We start from the raw sequence: 20,675 nt of genomic DNA, 5'->3' as shown, positions 1-20,675 counted from the left end.
GAATGGTATTTCATTCAATCCAGGCAAATGTAGGTTTTTCCTAGGAATATTCAGAAGACTAGATTATTCCTGAATGGCCTCTTTCCAAAGCATTATTATCAAATGGTTATATACAGAAACACTGAGTTACTTTTAATTTTCTACACATAAATTGAAAAGTGTCAGCGGTATTTCACTCTACAGTTCAACACATTTTCAAACAAAGCCACACGCTTTCCCCTTTAGTGTCTTTCAAATTATGCAGTCCTTAAACAACACTCATATCTAGCCTTAAAGCAGTATCTCTTCTTTGCATTTTCATTTTTGTCTTTGTATCCACAGCACCTAAGACAGTATCAGGTACATAACAAATGTTTGTGTTCTGAATCTATGTAGAAATGACAAATTTTTAATACACACCGACTACACCAAGCTTAACAACCGAGAAGGCCTTTTCTAAAAGGACAGGATAGAGATCCCTGAAGATCTGAAGACTAAGCATGAATGATTACCATAATAAGTAACTATAATGACATGCAAAATATGGAGGTGATTAAAATCTCTAAGGATAAAGTACAGGCAGCATAACCTAGCTACAGTAGTTAAGAAGATCTGGGCTTAAATTCCCAGGCTGATATTTACTAGCTAAGTGAACACAGGCAAGCCATTTAACTTCTATGAACCCAAAGAAGCTCTCTAAGATTATAAATTATAGATGGATCACCATTTGCATCTGTGGAAGAAGACTGCACACAGAGGAAATCCAAAAGTACTACTGACTTAAGATAAGATCCCATACTATGAATTCTAGGAGTCTCCCAGGAAATGATATTTCTTCCTAATACTGCACCAGCAGAAGTGGTGTAAATAGGCTACAGTTTGATCAAAGAACTACCTATAATGATAACAAAAATTTATACATGAAGTACACTGTAGGTTTATAACAGAGAACACAAATATAAGGACAAGCCTCAAGTGTGGTCCTAATCATTCCTAAAAAGCAGAAGGCAAGTGACATCAAGGCATCTGAATGACTAAACTTCAGGCTGACCACAGCCTCCTTTCATTTAGAATCAGAACATTTACCAACTCCCTCTATACTGCCCCCCCCCCCAAATAATTTGGCACCAATCTATCTTTTAGACTTCACTTTCCACTGTTCTATCACCTAAAACTTTCATTCCATTCCTCTTCTCCCAATTTCTTTACTTTAAAACCCCTTGACATCATGATAGCCCTATTCCTTGCCAAGGCCTTGAAGGAAAAGAGGGATTCCATAAAACAAAAGTGAAGAAAGAAGTTGATTCTAGGCATGAGGGAAAGGCATGGTGATGAGAGATGGAGCATCATGGGTGATGAACAGAAAAAAAGTAGGACCAGTTTAGCTGCATGCTAAAGTGACCTTTGGGATGCCATGCTTAATAAGGTTGGAAAGGTTGGCTGTGGTCAGTTTATAATGGCCTTAACTCACATAGTAGGATTTATTTTTGTTCCTAGAGGAAAAAGGGAACCAGTGGAGTGACTGAGTAGCAGAACAGTATCACAGGTCAATCTGGACTCAAAGAAACTCACTTTGGTACAATGTGGAGAATGGACTGGAATGGGAGGCTCCGGAAACAGGAAGATCAATTAGGAGACCATTATGATATTGTAGGTGAAAGATAATGAAGGTCTGAACTAAGATAGTAGCTATAGGAGCAGAAAGAAGGGGCAAGACCTGAGAGATTTTCTGGAGGCAAATGGCAAAATCTTGTAACTGACTGGATATGTGTGACAATGGTAAATGAGTTAAGGATAATCCCATGGTTAAAAAAAAATCTGAGAAACCAGAAGTACAATTGAAACCTTCAAAGAAAATAGGGAATTTTGGAAAAGGGATAGATTTGGGAGAAAAGATAATGAGCTCATTTTTGGACATACGGAACTTGAGATATCTCTAGGACATCTATTTTGAAATGTACAATTAGTGATGCTGGTTTGAATCTCAGTGGAGAGCCTGGGCCTGTACAGATAGATGTGGAAGTCATATGCATAAAGATGATAATTAAAACCATGGGAGCTAATGAGGTTAATAAGAGAAAGACTACAGAGAATAAAGAAAAGAGGGCCTAGGACAAAACCTAGAGTAATACCCACTTAGACGGGATGATGTGGATGACAAACCAGCAAAGGAGACAGAAAACGTAAGAAAGACAATCAGGACAGGGTGGTGTCTTGAAAACCCTGAGAGGAGAAATTACGTAGAAGGAAATGGTGGTCAATACTACAAATGAAGCAGATGGTCTGCCAGTAACTTTAGAGGAAGCAATTTCATTTGAGTAATGAAGCCAGAAATCAGACTGCAAAGGATTTAGGAGTAAATAGTGAATGCAGTGAGCATGTAGTCAGCTTCTGAGGGAGTCTGGTTGAGATACAGAGTGACAGCTTGCTGTGATGGTTAGGCCTACTGAAGTCTGGTTATTTGTTTTAAGGATGGATGGTGGATTTGAGGGTGTTTGAAGGCAGTCGGGAAGGAATCAGTATGTGGAGAGAAAGTGAAGATCTGACAGAGGGTGGGGATAACTGAAGGTACAAATTGCTAGAGAAGACAGGAAGAGAATGATATTATTTCTATACTTGTTCATATGTTAATTTGTTGGAAAAACTGTCAAGGGACCTATCTCATGTTAAATTACTCTAGTATATACATAATTCTTTGTTGGTATAGAGTAGTTAGTTGGTATAGAGTATTCTATTTGAAACAGAAAAAAAAGGGATACAAAATCATACACAAGGATCCCTGGCTGAACAATGACTTAGAAAACCACACATTAATATTATCTATGTTCTATTGTGGGCAGCTAGGGGGCATGGTGATTAGAACACCAGGAATAGAGTCATGAAAATCTGAGTTCAAATATAGCCTCACTTACTAGCTGTGTGACCCTAGAGAAGTCACTTAACCCCATTGGCCTCAGTTTCCTCTTTTTAAAAAGGGCTGGAGAAGGAAATGGCAAACAACTCCCAATATTTTTGCAAAGAAAAACCCAAATGGGATCATGAAGAATCATACATGACTGATCAACAACAACAAAATGTTCTACTGTGTTTTATTTATTTTGTTAAATATTCCAAATTATATTTTAATCTAGTTCTGGTATACTTGTTTGATACCTCTGGGGTACAGAAGATGAGCTTAAAGCATAAGCCTGAGCAATATACATTCTGATTTTCTGTAGACATAGAAGGATGAGGTGTCTTTCTTAAAACAAAAGAAACTGTTACATAAACATAAGGCAGTTAGGTAAGAGGAATGTGCAGTGAACAGAGCACTGGAATTGGAGTCAGGAAGAGCTGAATTCAAATCTGGTCTCAGACAATTACTAACTGTGTGATCCCAGGCAAATCACTTAACCTCTGACTGCCTCAGTTTCCTCAGCTGTAAAATGGGGATAATAATAATAACATCTACCTTCCCAGGTTGTTGTGAAGATAAAATGTAATATTTGTGAAGCAGTTAGCAAACCTTAAAGTGTTATATAAATTCTTACTACTATTACACTTACCAACACTCAGATACAGTCATATCAGAAACTATGTCAAATCCTATCAGGAATACAAAGTTATCAGACCCCACCCCCAGAGGAAAAAATGAAAACTTTTCTAATGAGAGAAATCCTCATCTTACAATAGTAGTAAAGGGAGTCAAATGATGAGTATACTGCCAGCAAACCCTTATCAACAAAAGATTTAATGAAATGATCATCAAAATAACTACACATTTATCAGTCTCCAGAGTCAGCAGAGTTCACGTAACAGCAGGTTAAAGAGCTGTTTTGTCTTCATGTTTTACAGCCCCAGAGTTTTCTAGAAAAGTTATCCTTTCTGCTGCATTAAGTACTAAGAGTCTCATGGGGCCTTCTGCCAGACAGACTAATAATGGCTCAGAGTATGAATCTCCCCATCCATCATTAGAAGGTGTTAATCTACATTGTCTGGCCATGCTTATCTAAATGTCCAGCAACACCTTTCTCTGTTAAGAAAGGGACTGCACTTCCTTTTGCAGTCAGGGGCACCACCATCCTCTCAGTCTCCCAGGCTGGCATCCTAAGCATCATCTTTGACTTCTCTCTCATTAGTGGTCAAATCCTATTGTTTCCTATCCTGTAATAAAAGGAGGTAGGAAACAGGCATTTATTAAGTGCTACATGACAGGAACTATGTCAAGCATTTTGTAATCATTTGATCCTCACAACAACCCTTAGTGGTTGGTGTTAGTTATTATTATTCCCACTTTATAGATGAGGAAATTGAGATAGATAGAAGTTAAATAAGTTGCCTAGAATCACATAGCAAGTAAACATTTGGGGCTGAATTGGAATTTGGATCCTACCGTGTTTCCCCGATAATAAGACACTGTCTTATTATTTTTTTTGGACAGAAAAACACCAGAGGGCTTATTTTCAGGGGAGGGCTTATTTTAATGAACATTGACAGCAATTTTAATAAACAGGTAAATGTGAACAAAAAAATGTACCTTTATTCAATAAGCAAATCACTGGGGAAGAACAGGATGACGAGCTCACTGCTGCAGCTCTGATTGGATGCAGCTCGGAGCGCGGCGTGCGTTTCACGGGGGGGGGGACGGTGCATATAGAGGGTACCATAATGTAGCGTGTAGCGCTGGAGATCACCTTCACTACAGTAGCAATCTCAATAGGGCTTATTTTCAGGGGAGGGCTTATTTTAGAGGAATCTTACACAGTAAGGGGAGGGCTTATTTTCAGGATAGGTCTTATTATCAGGGAAACACGGTAGAACTCTATTCATTGTGCTATTTACCTGCCTCTAAAGTCTCTCCCAGCACTTACTCTATGATTCTATATTAATAAAAGAATATAATTTTAACTATTTTATAATTTTTCCCCACCATCCTCAACTACATCATCCTTTCCCTTCTCCCAGACTAACAGCCTTAGAACAATTTTTGCCTCCTGCTTCTTCACCCACCATTAGCAGTCTGTCCAAATCTTCCTAATTTTTCTTCTATAATATCTTTTTAGTTTGGACTATCTTTTTCAAAGCCTCTACCTGGACCACTATATGAGCTTCTAAGCTTGGTTCAATCCAGTGTCTCTGTGCAATAACTTCCCTTCAAATTGTTTTAATCATACCATCTCACTAAGAAAAACTCTCAATATCTACCTTTAATCTACTTTATCAATCCTAACTATACAGCCTAAGATAAAATCTTAGGCAAGTTACTTAACTTCTAAATGACTTCTAACTTTCCAGGTAAATATCCTAACCAAGCTCTGAGTATTCCACAGAGCCTGCTTTGGTTGCCTTCATGATCATGGGAACAAATTGTTCTCATTCACCCATTCTGCCAGAGAAAATCCTCATGGCTTGACATAGACATCCTCCTAACTCACTGATGGGTCTGAGGTTTGTCAGTTACTCTCGGCCTGGTTTATACTGTCTGCCTGGATGGTTTTACTGGTGTTCGGCCACTGTACATGCTACAGCTTCTTGTAGCCACAGACAAGAGCTGGATGAAGGTGGACACCAAAGGCTGATGAGCAAGCTTCGAGCTTGGTTAGACATCAAAGACGCTAAGGTCATCTACTGCATTCCAGGCCATCTCGAATTTTTTTCCTGCAACGACTTCAATCATGCTGGAAGAGAGAGTGAAGCTGACAACTGTGCAACTCTGCCTCACTTAAATCTAATTCATGTACAAGTCAAGATATCACCAGAGATGTCATTTGTTCTCTTCAAAAATGATGGACAACAAACAACTAATATCCTAGTTCACCTTTGTATCCCCTATGCCTAGTTTAAGACCTTGAACATAGAAAAAACTTAATAAATTGTATGTTACATTGAATGGGCAGCTAGGTGGAACAGCGGATAGAGTGCTAGACCTGGAGTCAGGAAGATTTGAGTTCAAATTCAGTCTCAGACACTATGTGACCCTGGGCAAGTCACTTAATCCTGTTTGCCTCAGTTTCTGCAATTGCAAAATGAGCTGGAGAAGGAATGGCAAACCACCCCAGTATATTTACCAAGAAAACCCCAAATGGGGTCACAAAGAGTCAGCTATAACTGAAAACAACTGGACAAATAATGCTGTATTGAAGAACACACACTTCTTTTTAGGGAAGGGAAGGGAAGGGAAGGGAAGGGAAGGGAAGGGAAGGGAAGGGAAGGGAAGGGAAGGGAAGGGAAGAATAAATGTCTGCTGTATTTGTATTTGATTTTTTTAAGTTTTCTGTGACTATCCACACAATGCCCTTGTCATTTCATATTTCTATTCCTTTCTCACTCACTTCTCTCTAGAAGGAATAGAATATGACAAAATTTATCCAGCAGAGGTTTGCTAGTAAATGTTTAAACAAACAGCTTTAGGGATGGGGAGAAATGTGTAACTGATCACAAACTGGAAGCTTAACAATTGGCTCTCTTCTCTTAGAGCTGACTCCACTCCATCCCTGGAAATAACCACTTATAATTTTTGTGTCTGAGGATATGTTGAATCTCAGTAAGGTCAGAAGAAATGAACTATAATTAAGTATTAAAAGACTAACATTTAGAAAGACATACTAATTCAGAAATGTCATTGCTGGAGAGAAGTAAAGATTAGATAGATAGTTCTGAGTAGAACTAGGATGAAATTGGCAGCTTTTAAAGGGCTAGTAGGTTTGGGACATGAAGGAGAAGCAGAGTTAAAGTAATACTGGGATAGATGAAGGAAAATCTTAGAATCTCAGGTCAGAAGAACTAACACAGGGGTAAGGTATATACACTTAGTATATATACATACACATGTAGTATACATACATATGTAGTGTATATCCAGGTGTGCATAAATATACATATACATATGTGTGTGCACATATGTGTTATCTGTGCAGAAACAAGGGAGAAAAAAACCAGGAAGCCAGTACAAATGGAACCCACCAAGCACAAGACTTTCCTCTCTTTCTCAGCCTATTCAGATGTAGTCCATGCTTCAAGGTCTAAACCAGATGCTACCTACTAAATGAAATCTAATATCCTTCACAGAAAGTGATCTTTTTGTTTCTCTGAATTCCCAAAGCACTTTATACCTTCTCATGTGTACATTACTATTTCTCATGTGTACATAACTATTACTCCATACCTTTATTCTCTCATACAATAGTATCACTGTGCACTTGAATGAAATGCATATGTGCTACAATATAGGAAACCTGCTTCAAGGTTGAGTGTTAGCCTTCTCTCCTAACTTATTTCCATGCTCATTAGCTGGTAGAACCTTTTTCTGGCAGAGAAGGTCCTCTTAGGTCAAGAAAGGGAATGAGAAGTAATGTAGTTATTTCTATTGAGTAACTCTAGAAGGGACTGTTTACCTATTGCCTTTCCAAATTTCTCTCTATTTCTGAGGTTCAACTCAAGTCCTACCTGTTCCTTTATTGGGAACCTTTAACACACACACATATGTATACACACACACACGATTTTTACAAGCATCTGTCTCACCCTACCAACCCTTCGCAATTAAAGAAAACATAAACAAAAAAACAACCCTGGAATAGGCATAGTTCAGCAAAACAAAATTCCCACATTAAGCATGTCCAAAAAATGTATATTCCATCCTGCATTTTAAATCCATCACCTTTCTGGCAGGAAGTGATTGCATTGATCAGAGCTCTAAAGTCTTTCAACATTGTTTTCCTTATAATGATGGAGCTATCGTATAAATTGTTTTCATAGTTCTGCTTCAATCTGTGTCACCTCAGAGATGTCTCTTCCTCTTAAATTATCTATTTCATCATTTCTTACAGACTGGTAATATTCCATTATGTTTGTGTACTATAATTTGTTTAGCCATTTCCCAAGAGGTGGGCACCTTTTTGTTTCCAGGCTTGGGCTGAAATAAAAAGAGTTGTTGGTTTTTTTTTTCTATATATGACTTCATTTCCCAGCACTCATCACAGCACCTGGCACATAATATGCCTTTATTAAATGCCTGTTGACTTGACTTCCCTCTTTCTTTGCTTAGGAGGAAGTTCTACCATTCCCCAAGACTTCTTTGACCAGCCTATGGTGATTTTCTCCTTCTTTGAAGGTATATATAATTCTCATCATTTTATCACACAACTCAGTAGTCAATTACATAGCACCTTGTTTTGTTTCACAAATATTAGTCTTGTCTCCCCAGGTGGATTATAAACTCTTAAATAGCTTAGCTTTTTATTTCTTGTTGTTCCACAACATCTCCAATAAACTTGAATACATAAGCAAATCCTCAACTGGATTGATTAGAGAGTTAATGTGTTTGGTTTTCTTTTTCTTTTTAAGTGTCTTTAACACACATAAGGATCAAAGCCAGTTTCAGTGGACTATTAAATCAAATCCTTGAGCTGGCATGTAGTCTGTCTTTTTACACAGCACCACCCCCCAATGCCTCACCTTTTTAAACAAAAGTATAATCTGAAATGTCATTAATATCACTTTGAACAGATTTCCAAAGAGAAGATGATAAGATTGCTCACGCTTCCCAGACAGCGGGGGTCCTTTAATAAGCTCATATTTTCTGAGACTGTTCTGTGTGTGCTATACAGTTTACATAGTACTTTCATTTCCAGAGATCCTATTCCCCTAATTTAATGCCTTATTAATGCCTATTATGCACCAAATTTTAGCTATCTTTGTCTTTTTTTTTTTTTTGCAAACTTGACCCTTAACCTCCTTCAACTTTAATCTAACTTAGTTTCTTTGAATCTCTACTTCTTGCTCTCACAGGCAGCCAAGAGACACTTTGCAGTTTCTGTCCAACAAATAAGTAGAGAAAAGCAAAATAAAAATTTACTTTGGGAATTAGTGAATTTTCTATAGAACTGAGTTTAACATCTTTAAATTGGAAAAGATTTAGGAACTGGAACTCCTGAGTGAGGATATTCTCTCTATCAGAGCACTGTAATTGATATATCCTTAAGAGAGTTGCCTAGAGCAAGGAGAAGCTAATAGAGGAGGTAAGTGTCACTGGACCAGAATGTATCAGTGATAGGATTTGAACTCGTCTTACCAGCTCTCTATCCAGGACTCAGGAGTCTTCTTTCCTTTAACCATTTCTACCATAGTAAACAGAACACAGAGGAAATAATTTAGCTATTTCTTGAGAATTGCAAGTCCTCATTATTCTGGTGTGCTACAATGCAGTGATGTCCTCAGGGGCTGTTCAGATGTTGTGGGGCTGTTTGTTCAGACACTAGATGCCCTCAGGCCACTGGGCCTTTTTCCTGAGTGTTTTCTTTTTCACCTCAGCAGTCACTTTTCAGCGCTGTCACTGGGTCTGCTAGCAGCAGCCCACATCATTCTTCTAATCTGATGTCTGCTACAAACTGGGGCAGAGCTGGAAGTCGCCAGGGGATATCAGATCACCAAGCTTATTAAATCACTAACAAAAATTTTACATAGAATCCTAAGTCAATGATCTCTGTCCTGAGGGCTGCTCTACTTCCTCTAATAGAAGAAAGTGCACCAGCTTTCTGACAACTATTTTCATTATTGCTAAGTAATTTTTTTTTTACTTTTGCCTTGGGTTCCTGGCTATCTGGATTCTAGAGTATTTAGAATTCTGACCCATTCCCAGCTATCAGGGGCATTAAAGATCAATCTAGCCCAATATCTCATTTTACTGATGAGAAAACCAAGGTGAGAGGTGATAGACAGCAAGCTGGGGAGACATTTTAAGTAGCACAGTCAGAATTTAAATTCATATACTCTTACTTTAAATCCCGTGTGATCCTTCCACCTCACCAGAATGTCTTCTTAGAAAAAATATTTTATGTAGTCCCTAACTAAAGGTTTTCCACCTACCTTCAGCACTAAGAAGAATTAGTTTCATTAATGTTTTAAATCAGGATTGATTAGACATTCTAGATGTGTGTGTGTATTTAATACCAGATTCACTTTCTTCCTTGATTTAATGCTTAGTTGCTTCCTGGGAAGATGGGTACTTTTCTATCTTACTATTTTTATTTGGCTGTTTGAAGTATCATCCAGAATTTGTCTCCTACTCACAGTCTTGATCTCTCTTTGTGCCTGTTGATTTCTAGACTAGCATCTTCAACAAGGAGAAAGAATCTCAATGCCAGAGACTAATTAGCAAATGGTAGCCCAGCCAACTTGGGACCTGGACTCTGAATCCATAATGCCAAGAAGCAAGAAAACTGAATCAGGAATCATCGATGACTCCCTCAGTATTTCAGATAGGTGGGGCTCTGCCAGCAGTGAATACTTAATGAAAATGTCTGCCTTCTGTTTTCTTTTTGGTTTTTGCTTTCCTTTGTGATCTAGTCCAAGTAACTTGGCTTCTCAGGTCCTCTGTAACCCCTTCCTATAAATTATAATTAGTCTCACTAGTTTATTAAATAATTTTTGAGTCCCTTAGGTACCATTTAGGAAATTATTTATTTTGATGTTGGTTTTCAGAACACTTCAGTCTGTTGTCCAATTTCTGTTTTAAAATTCTCTTCTTAATTGACAAAAATTCATTTTCTCCCTCTCATCCCCCCACTGCTGAAAAAGAAAAAAGAAAACCCAAACTCTTAAAATTAATACTGAGTATGTCTTCCCAATTTCTGAGAATATGAAATAGTCAGCAGTAAATAACCTTGGATGTGGAGAGTTTAGATAAATGGAATTTATGGGATATGCAAATGTCAAATATCTAGACTTGGACTTTAGAACCATATGAACCAATCTGATCCTCATTCAGAAGCCTCCCACTGTAAACCTGCAAGTGGAGAAGATAAGTGAGTGATTATAAGAGTGCTGGGGCCATGATAGCTTAGGTCCTGGAAATTTGAAAGCTGAATATGAATTGAGGCATCTGTGGACAAACCTCAGAGATAGGCTTATGTTATGTATTAGAGGAAGGAAGATTGTTTCAGGGCTGCAGAGATTAGTAGTGTGTTTTCACTTTAAAATGAACACAATGTTATGGGTTAAAATTCTATTTGCAGAACCATCTTGATCCTTGGAAAAGAGAAAGTGGGGTCAATGCCAAAAGGTCATTGGGGATGGGGAAACTATCTAGAACTCTAAGAAATAATCACCTATAAAAAGAATGAAAAAAAAGGGGCGGCCAGGTAGCACAACGAGTAAGAGCACGGGCCCCAGTGCTGGGATGACCTGGGGATCGAATCCGGGCTCAGACGCTTAGCACCCACCCAGAAACACCTGGCTGTGTAACCTTGAAGCAAGCTACTTAACCCCAATTGCTTAAAAGAAAACCAAAAGAATGAAAAAAAAAACAATGCTAAAGATACATTTCTGGTATTGTCAGATGCTTATAGAAGCTTGTTAATGAAATGGAGTAGGATGGTGGATAGTATGGTATGTGGTGGTTCAGTGGCATATTTTCGTAAAATGAAGTGAGAATGATTTTCCTTTAAAATACAACATGTAAATATACCTGTACCCTACCTTTGTGGAGGGGCCTACATTATTCAAATAACAATGACAGCATTGGCTGGTATTCAGCCATTCTAATGCCATTTCTGAGGTATCCTGCTGCCACCATTCAGGGGTGCTTTCCAAAATACTTGCTTCTGTCAAGCACTCATGCCTGGGACTTAGGGGCTTCTGTGAAGGGATCCATTTGGTCTGTTTCCAAGTTGGCAGAGCTGTTTCTGGCTGCCTGGTAACTAAGCCTGTTGACTATAAAGTCTTTAAAAAAATGACCTCCTAGATTAATTCCAGAAGTTTACACTTCATTCGGAGAAAGAAGCTACTTCACTGGTACCCTGGCTCCCTCTCTCAGTTCCTCTTTTTAACAACAACAAAAACGGCAACAGTATTTCTAGTTAGAATCTCCCCCAGCCCATCTGTCTTTCCTATAATAATAATGCCTTAAATTTTTATTTATATTTGTATTTCTTTTCACATACGTTCCCATTGGATCCTTGTGACCCTATGTGGTAGCTAGGGCAGGCATGAGCTTCTCATCTCTTCCTTACATAAGAGGATTTGACAACAGTTTCTGGCTTATACTTGAAAACCAAATATAACTTTAGTATCTTTCTAATCCAAAACTTTCCAAATCAGTCAGTAAGAGAGGGGAACATAACTTATTTCTCTGAATTCTAATGGTTCTCTGAATTCTAATGGTTCAGACTGGTATAAAAAGAGACTGTGTGATGTGGTGGGAAAAACACAGGAACCTATTTTTTTCTGCCTGGGTTTATCACTGCCCAGGCTGATGGCATATGGTCATCGTCCTTGGAAATGAAGATGGGGTCCGGGGGGACAAGAGGACATTAGCTGTGATTCTATTATTATCATCCTGATTTTGTAGATGAACAAACAAGAAACACCTAGATTAGGTGACATGATCCCCATCACAGCATGCGTCAATGGCAGAGCTAGGATGAAAACTCCTGATTCTAGACATCTTGTCCAATGCCTTCTCAGTGATGTTACAATCATGCTTCATATTTCTTCCCATCATCACCTCCCAATTAAAATGAGGAGCCTCCTTTATCTCAGTTCTGATCTTCTTTAATTTAGGTTATTTGTCCACTAATCTCACCAAAAGGATGAAAGAGGAGAAGTGTTTCACCTTCAAAGACTTTACCGAGGAATTCATGGCCTAGTCCTTCTCTTCTCATCAGTCATTCAGTTCTGTCTGATTATCCCAATTATTTGGGACTCTGTTTAGGGTTTTCCTGGCAAAGATACTGGACTGGTTTGCTATTTCCTCCTCCAGCAGATTAAGGCAAACAGAGTTGAAATGACTTGCCCAGGGTCACAAAGCTAGTGAGTGTCTGAGGATAGAATTGAACTCAGGTCTTCCTGATTCCAGGCCTGGTACTCTATCCCCTGAGCCACAGAGCTCCTTCTTATGGGTAGCAAGTTGCAAATATGTTGAAATCGATCTTACTGTACAGGGAAGTAGGAAAGATAGGGAATAAGAGAAGGGGGAAGGAGGTGATAGAAGAGAGGGCAGATTGGGCAAAGGGTTAGTCAGAAGCAAAACACTTTTGAGGAGGGAAAAGGTGAAAGGAGAAAAAATAGATAATCGGGGTGGGGGGGGATAGGATAGAAGGAAATACTGTTCTTTGTGGTTTTCCCTTTTGTTCTGATTCTTTCTTCACTGACTAATGTGGAAATATGTCTAATAGGATTGTAAATGTATAGGCTACATCAAATTGCATGCCATCTTGGGGAGGGGGGAAGGGACAGAGGAAAAAAATTTTGGAACTAAAAATTTTATAAAAGTGAATATTGAAAACAATCTTTACATGTAATTGGAAAAAACAAAATGCTATTAAGTAGGGGGAAAGGGGAAAACTGATGCTTCATGGGGGACATAATTATATGATTGAACCAGTTAATTTAAATACGCTGCATAGCACACATTTGTAGGCCTAAAATTAGTGCCTGTCCATCCAATGTCATCACAATACATTACAACTAACCCCCACCTAATGTTTTCAAAATCCTGCTATAACACTGATTAGCCACAATCACCATTTATAACATTTCTATCATGGAAGTAACTCAAGTTGTTTCACCTATTGGTATATTTTCACAGAACATAATGTTGGGCAGGACATGCCTACATATCTATTTAGAATTTCAAAACTCAAAAGTGACCTGTGATCTCATCATTTTAGGGGTTCTCTTCAACAATGCAGACTGAAACTCATCCAAGCCCAACTGTTTTGTTTTACTTCTCTGTCTTACAAAAAGTTAAACTCAGGGGATCTACCCCACATATGACAGACCTTTCTAGGTATCCTCTGATATGATGAGTATAGAGATGAAGTATTCTGCTTACCTGTCATCTCTCATCCTTGCCATGGGACCAATTCATCTTCTTATGCTCCCCTCTGACTGTCATTGCATTTGATGTGTGTGTGTGTATAGGCAATTGGGATCAAGTGACTTGCCCATAATAACATAAATAACATTTAATGGCAATGAATCACACCTAGTAAGTTGGCTATAAAGTCTTTTTAAAAAAAGACCTCCTAGTGTCTCAAGCCAAATCTGATCTCAGGTCCTCATAACTCCAAGGCCAGTGCTCTATCTACTGTGCCACCTAGCTAACCCCAGGAAACTCTTTGATGATTTCCCCACCTTTGTTTGTTGTTCAGAGCTCCTGGTTGACTATAGGTTGCAGCTTACTTACACCTATTAACCTTCACTCCACTGCCTCTACATGACACTGACTTTTGATCCTTCACAGGCAGGTGGAGTCTATGCTTCACTGCTATAGAGCAGCATTAGCAGAATGTTAGCCTTGAAAAATGGGCCTCTGCTCTTATGGGAAACTTGCAGTCAGTAATGGAGGTTTACAATTTCCCCAAAGCAATCAAACATGTTTTCCTCCTCCTGTTCAACTCCGGGACCAACTCACTGTCCATCTGTACCATTTGTCCCAGATACAAATACTGCTGAATGAATGCTATAGGACATCCATACAAATATATATGGAAATTTGGGCAACAGGCATTTTAATCTACTTGGCCCTTTACATGTTTTTCACGCACTTGGTTGCTCTCAGGTGAATGGACAGGCCAAAATCCTTTGAGTGATTGAAAATCTTTTCCAGGAAGCTCTGCAATATTCTAGACTCTGATGTACCAACATGGAGGGTCTCACCACACAACGGACTTGGTCTCTTCTAGTAAAATGGCAAATATTTTAGGCAAGCAAAAATCTTGGTTTATATATCACCTAATATTTATCTCAAAGAACTAGTGAACAAGGTTGTTTCTGGAGATATATATCTCTGGTTCTGTCTCTCTCCCTCCCACCCTCCTCGTATACATGTGTGGATATATACATATATACCAATATATGTATATAGGCATTTAATTGTTCATATATATAATATTTAGAATCACATCACATTAATCTAACTGAATCTTTAATCTACCAATCACATTCTCTGATTATTCTTACATACTACCTGTAGTACACACAGAATAAACTAAATATTTAATAACAATGAATAACAACTAAAATATGTAGAGTGATTTAACCCTGTGAATGTTTAATGTTCAAAAAACACATAACCTATATTATTTCATTCAATTCTCACAATAAGGTAGGCATGATCAATATTATTATCCCAATTTCATATATGAGGAAACAGGCTCAGAGAGGCTCTGACTTGCCCAAAGCCACACCCAGTTAATGAAGTTATCAGAATTTGGATTGTAGATGGATCTTAGAATGTAGGGAAGCATTTTGGTGTCGACTTGTAATTTCTTCATTATAAAAAGAATGCTAAACTTAGAGCTGGAAACCCTAACTTTGAATCCGACCTTTCCCACTATAGGGCCTTGCGGCCTTAAGCAAGCTACTAACTACTTAGTGAGTCATTTTTTCATGTGAAAAATGACAATAAACAAGGGAGGCAGTTAGGTAGCTTAGTGGATAGGGTGCCTGGGTCTAAAGTTGAAAGACTCATCTTCCTGAGTTCAAATCTGACCTCAGACACTTACCAGCTGTGTGATCCTGAGCAAGTCACTTAACCCTGCTTGCCTTAGTTTCCTCATCTGTGAAATGAGCTGGAGAAAGAAATAGCAAAGCACTCCAGCATCTTTATCAAGAAAACACCAAATGGGGTCACAAAGAGTCAGACACAACTAAAACAATTGAACAGCAAGCAAGAAATCAGTCCTACTTCTAACACCTACTTAGCCATATGACCATAGGCAAATCATTTAATTTCTTAATGACTCAAACTGAATTTTAGTACCATTAAGTTAAAGCCAAGTTACCTACAATGAAGAAATTTATAAGCCCACATCCCCATATCCAAAAACAAAAAAAGAACATTGGCAAGTTCCTTGCCTTAAAATTAACTGATTGTGTAAAATCAATCTCTCTCTCTCTCTCTCTCTCTCTCTCTCTCTCTCTCTCTCTCTCTCTCTCTCTCTCTCTCTCTCTCTCCAGGTTCAAGGCCAACATCAGCACAATGGGTTAGAATACCTATAGCCCCACCTAGTTTTATAAGGGGCAGATGACCAGATGACTTATATAGGGAAGGTGATAAGGAGCTGTTATAAACATAACTCATGCTAGTCAAACATTAACTGGAAAAATTCTAAAATCCTACTTATGAAGCAAGTGATGATTTAGCAAAATGTCAGCACAACTGTCATAAAAGAACTTTGCATTCTGTCTACAATTCTGATGATTAGGAAAGCCCTCCCCACAGGCTTAGGCAATAGTGATAATGCCCACTTGCATTTATAGAATGCTTTTACATATATCATTTTATTTGGTCTTCAGAACAACAGTGAATACAGGTAGTGCTTACTATAATTCTAATTTGACAGATAAAGAAAATTAAGACTTGTTGAGGTTAAGTGATTTGGCTAAAGTCACAAACATTGTGAATGGTAGAAGTTAGGCCTAGAAACCATTAAATCAATTTCAAGATCCTTACTACAGATAATGTTAAAATATGATTAAATAATATTAATATTATATAATAAATTAAATAATATTATTAAATATTATTGAAAACCACGATTAAATAACATTTAAATCTCCAATATGTAAAACCACTTTCTATTTAAATTCCACTCCACTGTCTCATATGCTGTAGAAGGTACTCTGCTTTGTCAAGAAAATTGCAGTGAGTAAATGACCAGAGTAATCTAGTATATGATAAACCCTAAGATCCAAGCTTTTAAAACAAAAACTCATTGTTTGACAAAAATTCCTGGGGAAGGTAGAAAACGGCACAGCAGAAACTACATACAGACCAATATCTCACACTGTATGCCAAGATAAGTTCAAAAAGGGTACATGATTTACACATAAAGGGTGATAACATAAACAAATTAAGAGAGCATGGTATAGTTTATCTGTCAGATTTATGAATAAGGGAAGAATTTAGGACCAAAGAAGATACAGAGAGCATCACAAAATGTATCACAAAATATAAAATAGATTATGCTGATTATGTAAAATTAAAACATCTTTGCAAAAAAAAACACTAATGCAACTAAAATTATAAGGAAAGCAGAAAACTGAGGGGGAGTGAGGGAGGGATTTGCAACAAATATCTTTGATAAAGGCCCCATTTCTCAAATATATAAAGAACTGAGTTGAATTTATAAAAATGCAATTCATTCTCCAACTGATATATGGTGAAAGGATATGAATAAGCAGTTTTTTTTTTTTAAGCAATCAGGGTTAAGTAATATGCTCAACGTTACACAGCCAGTTATTTCTGGGTGTGGTGCTGAGTGTCGGAGCCCGGGATTTGATGTCCAGGTCATCCCAACACTGGAGCCAGTGCTCTTACTCGCTGAGCCACCTGGCGGCCCCTAAGCAATTGGGGTTAAGTAACTTGCTCAAGGTTACACGGCCAGGTGTTTCTGGGTGGGTGCTAAGTGTCTGGGCCTGGGATTCGATCTCCAGGTCTTCTCAACACTGGAGCCAGTGCTCTTACTCGCTGTGCTACCTGGCTGCCCCCGAATAAGCAGTTTTGAGATGAAGAAATCAAACTATGTATAGTCATATGGAAAAAATGCTCTAAATCATTATTGATCAGAGAAATGAAAATGAAAACAACTCTGAGGTACCACCTCACGCTTATTAGAAAGGCTAATATGATGAAAAAGAAAAATGTTGGACATTGAAGGGGATGTGGGAAAACTAGAATACTAATTCACTGTTGGTGGAGCTGTGAAGTGATCCAACCATTATGGTGAGCAATAGCAATATGGAGCTATACCCAAAGGGCTATAAAACTATATATGTACTCTTTCATCCAGCAATACCACTGCTAGTCTATACCCCAAATACATCAAAAAAATGAGAAAGGACCTATTTGTTAAAAAATATTTATAGCAGCTCTTTTTGTGGTGGCTAAGACTCTGAAATCAAAGGGATGCCCATCGATTGGGGAATGGCTAAACAAGCCATGGTATATGATTGTAATGGAATATTCTTGAATGACAAACAGGATGATTTCAGAAAAACCTGTAAAGACTTACATAAACTGGTGCATAGTAAAGGGAACACCAGGAGAACATTGCACACAGTAACAGCGATATTATTCAAGGAAAAATTGTGAATGACTTAGCTCAGAGGTAGAGAATCTGTGGCCTCAAGGCCACATGTGTGGCCTTGGTCCTCAAGTGTGGCCCTTTGACTGAATCCAAACTTGACAGAACAAATGCCCTTAATAAAAGGATTTGTTCTGCAAAACTTGGACTCAGTCAATAGGCTGTACTTGAGGACCTAAAAAGCCACATGTGATCTTGAGGCTACAGGCTTCCCACCGCTGATCAGCCCTTCTCAGCAATATAATGATCCAAGACAATCCAAAAGGACTAATGATGAAACATATTATCTATTTCCAGAGAAAGAACTGATGATTGAATACAGGCTGAAGCATCCTGTTCTTCAGTTTCTTTCACTTTTTTTTTATGTGAGTATTCTTATACAAAATTACTAACATGGAAATGTTTTACATAATTACACATACATAGCATCTGACTGCTTATCATCTCAGAAAAGGGGGAGGGGAATTGAGGAGAGAGGGAAGAATAAAATTTAGAAGTTAAAACTTTAAATAAAAATGATTTTTAAAAAAAAGTGAAACGAGACTGTGGAGAGGACCATTAGTGCCTGTTACCCAGGGATGAGTATAACTAAATTCAGAAAGATTCATCAACATGTGGGTCACCTGGGAGATAAAAGTTTTTGGACACAGCAACTTTCAAAAGACTATCTCTAACTCAGAGGTGGACTGGTAATCTGTTTCAATGGACTGAACGGCTAAAAACGGATCTTTGAAGTGCATTTGAACCCGAGTTCAAATCCAGCCGCAGACACAGACAAGCTATGTGATCCTAGGAAGATTTGAGCCTTATGACAACCCTATGAAGTCAGTACAAAAGAGCATGTTAACCCCCTTTTAACAGATGAGGAAAGTGATACTTGGTAGGTTTAAGTAGCTTACAGTCACAGAGTTAGAAATTGTTAGAAGTGGAATTTGAAGCTACATCTTTCTGGTTCTAATAGCTTTTAATCTACTAAAATGAGTTGCCTCATATCAAGCTGTCACAAAAAAATCAACACCAAAGATTTAGGTTCATGCTTTATATCACATATCAACAGAAAACAAGTTACAAACACCAAAAAGACAAATTACACTGACACCTTTTCAAGATGATTATCTTTCTGAATTGCAAGGAGAATAAATCTCTAGCATTCTGCCCATGCAAAACCCGGTATGGTATTTAATATCTAGGGCAATTGCCAACATTTTGATGCTCACATTTCTTCTTGGCAAAGTTCTTTTAAGCTTACGTGGTTAAACAAGTGGCTGTTAAAAAAAAACAAGCACTACTTAGTAAACAAAAGCATACAATTCATAAGACCAAGAATGCCTAGATCATTCATTTCTAAACTTAAATGTGAACCAAATTTAACCAAAAAAGTGATAGTTCATTCATGAGAGTTACTTTGGTTTTCTTTTTCTTCTTACCAAGACTGAAAAAAACCTTTAAAAATAAAATTTTACCTAAAGTACACTATTAATTGATTATTAATGGAAAGAAGTTACAAATTTATGCACAAGTAAAAGGTATAAAGTTTATCTGGTGGACACTACAAATCTTCAATAAAGAAATACAAATGTTACTATATCAAACCTATGAATTCATTCAACCCTATATAATGCTAACAATAGTAGCCCCAAGGGACATTCTGTAGGACAGCATCCTTCCTGATGCCAACCTCAGAGGTTGTGTATCATAGCTTCTCTAACCATCCATTTGTAACTCCATCATTCATTAACTTATATAGACCCTTTTACAATCTATTTCTGTTTCCAGAATGTACTACCTTTCCAGGGTGATGAGTTAAGTTTATTACCCAGTACATATTTAGAGTACATATTTGGCATTTAGAGCCATGAAAACTTGGACAAGCCACTCTCTAAATCTCAGTTTCCTAGAATGCAAAAAGAAATTTAATACTAATCATACTATCATATAAGGTGGCTACAAGAATAAAAAATATATAATACAAAGTACTTTGTAATGATAAACATACATAAACAGGGATTATTATAAATAATAATTTCATTTAATTCAATACTTCTGAAATACCCTATTTTTTCAGTGTATGTGAAAGGGAGAGAGAAAAGAAAACACTTCTACAATTCACTTGAAGACTTTTTCACAAGTTGCTGTGGTTTTTACTTATGATGCTGAACCTCTCTGAAGTTAGCTAGACAAGGCATTAAATTAAATGTTAGACTATTAGGATCATAGATTTACAACTGGCAAGCACCTTAGAAGTTACCTAGTTCAACCCCTTTATTTTACAGCTAAAGAAACTGTGGCCCAAGAGCCTCTGAGACTCACCTGAAAACTCACATATAAGAAGTGAACAGGGGGCAGCTAGGTGGCACAGTGAATAGAGCATTGGCTCTGGAGTCAGGAGGACCTGAATTCAAATTCGATCTCAGACATTTAACACAAAAACTAGCCATGTGACCTTGGGCAAGTCACTTAACCCCAATTGCCCTCCAAAAAGCAAAAAAAAAAAAAAGTGAACAGGATTTGAACTCAAGTCCTCTGACGCCAGAGAAATTTTCACTGCCTCAAGGGTTCTTATTTTAATCTGCCATAAACTTACTTTGCTCAAATTGCAAACCAGGTCTCCTGAATTTTGCATTT

General features: G+C 37.8%; 1 protein-coding gene across 11 annotated transcripts in view; it reads right to left on the bottom strand.

The window, feature by feature from the left end:
* The window catches only part of MGAT5 (alpha-1,6-mannosylglycoprotein 6-beta-N-acetylglucosaminyltransferase), a 397,474-nt gene that overhangs the window by 243,696 nt on the left and 133,103 nt on the right, over positions 1-20,675 (bottom strand). The window lies entirely within an intron of this gene.

Source organism: Petaurus breviceps, unplaced genomic scaffold, assembly GCF_028583685.1.
Source record: "Petaurus breviceps papuanus isolate PSGF00001 unplaced genomic scaffold, PetGlider_PUasm1.0 90752, whole genome shotgun sequence".
Classification (NCBI taxonomy): Eukaryota; Metazoa; Chordata; class Mammalia; order Diprotodontia; family Petauridae; genus Petaurus; species Petaurus breviceps.
Note: the sequence above shows the minus strand (reverse complement) of the source record. Positions and strands in the feature narration are given on the sequence as shown.